At 37.2% G+C, this 5,426-nt stretch overlaps 1 pseudogene; it reads right to left on the reverse strand.

The window, feature by feature from the left end:
• Positions 1-4,664: 4,664 nt before the first annotated feature.
• LOC119511256 lies at positions 4,665-5,223 on the reverse strand (annotated as a pseudogene).
• Between the last annotated feature and the right edge of the window lie 203 nt (positions 5,224-5,426).

The raw sequence follows: 5,426 nt of genomic DNA on the forward strand, positions 1-5,426 counted from the left end.
TCCTGGGGAACCACTCTTCTACCCTCAAGTCTCCTCCCTTCACAGGGGGCTGCCACCTTCTGTTGTAGCTTTTGTCCTTTAGCACTTCGTGTGTGAAATCCCCAAATGAATTCAAGGTCAGGGATAGTGTCTTCTGTGATGTAATATTTTTGAACCCTGCCTGACAAGCCGACAGGGACAGATGTGGTGATGGAGATAGTGAATAAAAGTATTTTACATCAGGACTTCCGTGGAAAATTTAGGACTAGTGATGAGCACTTACATTATTTTACAACCACATAATTCCTTACTAAATAAAAAATTGTGTGTTTACAGAACCTAAATAAATCTCTGTTGATTTCAATTGTTTTTGCAGTTGAAGCTGCAGAGAGAAAAAGTTAAGATTCATAGACAGCTCTCCTGTGTACACATACCCATACCCCCTCTCCTTCATTTCTTCCTTCCCATGTCAAAGGTCGAAGCAAAGCAAAATAGGCAGGAAAAGTCATGTCTCATTTATGACTTAATTTGAAAGCTGGGACATGTCATTGTACCAACAAAGCCTCAGTATGATCACCAGTAAAACAAGAGTTTTCCTGCCCCAAGCCTGGAAACAACCCAGTGCCCTTTTGAGGCTTTTACAGATCAAAGAACTAAGACTGTGAAGCTGCTTCACTCAGAGCTGTCTTCCCCTTTCTCTGCTTCCTCATCTTTTTTCGTATCTATTTTCCCTCTTTCTTAAATGCTCTCTTTCTCTCTGCTGCCTTGCTCTTTACCTCTCACAAAGCACACACTCTGTCACTGCCCCTTTCTTGCCTTTCTTCCTGGGTGCAACCCATTGCCCAACCCCTCTCCAGGTCCCGCTTTGTTCCCACTCACTCAGGGCCTTTGGTGAGTTGCCCTTTGTGGCCTCCCCATAAGGAAATTTCTTCTAGGTCTTCCTAAATATTCACAGCCACAGAAAAGCTGTACTTCTTTTTAAGACATCACATAGAAAATACTGAATTCTATTGAAAAATAGAGGCTATCTACTTGGCATATTTACTATTTTATTGATGTACTAATCAGTGGGGAAAAGGATCTGATGAATTTTGTCCAACAGTTAAAAAAATATGAGCCCAGAGCAAAGCTGTATGCAAAAGGATGACAATACTTTCATAATAGAAATTATGTTCATTTTCCTACCACTAAAGGCAGACCCTGTTCTTACCCTATACATACCCTGGAGGCGTAATAAAGATATCATAGCTAAATGGATACTGTTTCCCAAAGGAACTATATTTTAACAGGGGGAGGCAGATAGTTTGACACAAAATAAATACCAGAGATTACCTACTTCTATAATCATTAAAAACAGTACAATTACATTCCAAGATCCACAAAATAGAAATAAAGTACTGGACAAGTGGATAAAAGAAGGGGTCTTGATTTTCTATAAAATAAACAGGGATCCATAATAAAAACAATTCTGTGGTTAAATAATAAAAATAGTTCTATGATAAATCTGACATAAACTTAATTGAAGCTATTAAATATTAATTAAATACCAGTAATAATGGTTTGGATTGTCTTTTATAATTTGAATACTTTAGAGGATAATTGGATATTCTTGTTTTGTTTTTTAAGTTGCTGAAGTAAATTTTTTAAGTTAATGAATTTTGAATCATTTCCTTTTTTATTTTTCTGAACACCTTAGCTGGGGTTCTCTACAAAACAAAATTTAGATATGAAATTTTGTGTTGATGCTGTATTTAGAAGATGGAAATCCAGGACAAATAAAGGGAGAGAAAAGGGGCATAAGGCAAGAACAGGAAGCAGGGAAGATGGTGGGTATTGCTGTGGCAGTATTCCATGAGCCTGTCCAGATCCAGCAGGTGGGGAAATAGATGCCTCTTCTTGAAGAAAGGAGTCACAAAGTCACATTGCAAGGGTACAAATACAGGGAAGGAAAGAATTAGGGCCATTTTTGCAACTGATCTACCATATCCTGTCTTTTAATGTCCAAATAAATGGCTCAATTTCCCACCCAACTTCTCTATAATTTCCCTGAATTTTCAGTATGCTTCCCCTGGTTAATACTCTCTAAATTTCTTCTGTTGAATTCTTGGTGATTTCACTAATTACCTTGTTTGCTGCAACTGCTGCCAACTCTCTGCAGCCCTCATCCATTCTCCTATATTACCCAAAGTACCACTAAGGCAAGACTACTGCACAGTAAACTGAATGTTTGGGGATAATGGGGTGGAAGAAATTATAGTACCTAACATAGAAGAGAAAACACCATAAAATTGAATAGTAGACATGACTGCTCTTTAGAAGTTCCTCAGCTATATTCACTGGCATCTTTGTTCTAGGTTGCCATCTTGCTAACATTCCTCTTGTTTTGAGCTGTCATGACACAATCCCCAAATAAGCAAACTACATCATAAAAGATACCTTTGAAAGAACTGAAAGAATTGAAAATCAAGAAGTTGTGGACAACTATATAACCATCTACACATGTAGAAGGAGTTGTCATGAGCAATGGGGATTAAGCCAATGTGTACATTCAAGGTGGCAAATTTAGGACTTATGGGTAGAAGTTGCAGGTTAGCAGGTTTCAACTCATTCTCAGGGAAGCATTCCTAACTGGGACAGTTTTCCAAACATGTAAGGAACTGACTTATGAAGTAAGAGTCTCCTGCTGATGAAAGCAGACAGTGGATCTAATGGAAAAGATACCACTTTGTCTATGAAGGTAGACCAGTGTATTAGTTAAGGTTTCTAGGGAAACAGAATCAACAAGAGATATCTATAAATATAAGATTCATAAAAGTGTCTCACTCAACTGTGGGTATGCATGAATCCAAATTCCATAGGGCAGGCAGTAAACTGGCAACTCCAATGAAGATGTTCGATGAACTCTTCAGGCAGTGAACTAGCACCTTTGATGAATATGTTTAATGAACTCCTCAGGAAATGAACTGGCAACTTCAACAAACTCCTCAGGAAACGCTTTGCTGGTCAGCTGAAGAAGTGAAGTTCCTCTATCTGTCTCGCTTAGAAGTCTTCAACTGATTGGATTAAATCCAGCTGACTGCATTCTCTCATTGTGGAAGACACACCCCTTCACTGGCTGCAGTCACAGCTGCAGCCAATTGATTGATGATTTAATAAACAAGCCTTTTGGTTTATCAAGCAGCCACAAACATCCTCACAGCAACTGTTAGGCCAGTGCTTGCTTGACCAGACACATGGGTACCATCACCTGGCCAAATTGACACATGAACCTAACCATCACAACCAGCAAGCCTCTACAATCCCTTCCAAATCTAATATTCTGGACAACAATTACTTGATATAAGGGCTTCCCAGTATCAAGCCAGACAAGGCCACCTAGAAACCATTTCCCGTAACACTTAGAGCAATTTCTAGGGGTTGTCAAGTGCAATCGTCTTCAAAAAGGGGGTGCATATTCTTCAAGGGGTATAAAAGAACAAGTCATTGGAATATAGAAAAAAATTAAATATTCTACTTGTATTTGGGAGAGTGTATATTGAACATTGTGATGTGATAAGATAATGATAACATGTCCTAAATATTCATGATTACAATAAGCTTAATCCTCCTAGGTATATACAAGTGAAAGTGTAAACTGTGAAAATGTTTAAATACGTATGAGTACACACAACAGTGGTATTGAAACAATTACATAGCTTTTAAATATACAGGACATGCTAATGCCATTTTACCTCATTCAACTCTCACTTTTCTATGAAAAGTCTTTTTTATTACTATAAGACTTCTGATAGCTAGACCGTACCATGGAAGGGAAGGAAGATACCACAAAGTTTGTAGCACTTCTAAGGGAGGGAACCAATAGGGAAGCAAAATGAATTTGGGTTTAAAAAGCACCCCAGAAATAAAAAGAAGATTGTACTTTAAGCAATGACTTATGCAATGCTTTGCGGAGGGACCCACACATTTTCTGTTAAGATACTATTATGAAGAATTCCTGATAAATCAACATTTTGACTTCACTTGGGGAATCAAAACATTCTAACCAAATGACTAAAGGATTACAACAATAGAGAATTCATCTCAACAGTGAAATATGCCTTGGCTTAAAAAGAATGTGTTCCTTACTATGGAACAGTCGATCTCTGCTCCTTGTCCCAGGTTCAGAACTCCTAAGAGATCATTCTGAGTGTAAATCCCCATCATTTCAATTAAGTCACTAAAAGTCTGTATTCTCTCTATGTTTTAAGGCGTGTAGCTTCCAACAAGGTCTGTGGTATAAATTCATTTTTTTTTAAAGTTTCAACATAAAGTTAAATTTTCATTCAAGTATGACATGTTAATTCCCTTTATTCTCATACATGCTAAAATATTGCACTAATATTTGGTTTCATAAAGCAGGTTCCATATTATAATTTAATAGTTTCCTTTGTCAAATATAGTAATACAATAAATACACATTACCTGATTAGGTCATTTTCACACACATAGATAATCAGATTAACAGAAACTGACCTTCAAACTTTCAAATATCCAGAAAAGTTATCTGTCTTTCCTGCATCATTCTAATTAATATTTAAGTCCCTTTATTTATCACTTAACCAGAGTTCTCCTTAGCAAAAAAAAAAAAAAATTGTGTAGGCCTGAATGAAGCAGCTTAGCAAACAGTAATACTGATAAATATCAACTTACACCATTAGCTGACATAGACATGAAGGCAGTGAACAGCTACAGTGTGTGAAATGCCACAAGAAGTCATCAACAACAGAGAAGCGTTGTGTCAGTCCAGTTTCTTCAAGAACATTACATGGGTTTCAGCTTTCTCCTGCAGATCTGCCGGCTCAGTGGTCTTCAGGACATTTTCCTTAGATGTTCCTTGAAGTTCCTCTCCCAAGAGAAACTCATCCAAAATAAAACAAGCCTACTCAGAATTAAAGATATCAAGTCCACACACACTGCCAAAATACTTTCAAGTAATTCCAACTAATGATTAATTATTTCCAAGGTTATTAGTTTATTGATCTGATCCTCAACAGCACAGCAAAAACACAGACTTGCATAGTCTTTTGTAAATAATCTTTGGATTATTATTTATTGAGAAAGCTTTCTCAAGAAAGCTAAACATTTTAGGTTTATATACTAAAACGGTTTGAACAATTTCCTTGTGATCTTTTTCTTCTCTTTCTCTGACAGTGGGACATACCATTTCTGCAGTCAAAGCTTTTTTTGACAACTAAAAACCAACATAAAACTGCATTAAGGCCACAGGCCACAGGCGCGGCAGAGCTCAGCAGGCAGCTGTGGTGGCAGCTGAGGGGAAACCCCTATCTCTACGTTGAGGAGCTATTGGTATTTAACTTTATCTATGCATAACAAAAGCAATTAAGCTTTCCTAATATTAAAGATATGGGTTGACAATAATCCCTTTATATTCTCTGTAGATAAATATG

Source organism: Choloepus didactylus, chromosome 16 (genome assembly GCF_015220235.1).
Source record: "Choloepus didactylus isolate mChoDid1 chromosome 16, mChoDid1.pri, whole genome shotgun sequence".
In the NCBI taxonomy this organism is placed as follows: domain Eukaryota; kingdom Metazoa; phylum Chordata; class Mammalia; order Pilosa; family Megalonychidae; genus Choloepus; species Choloepus didactylus.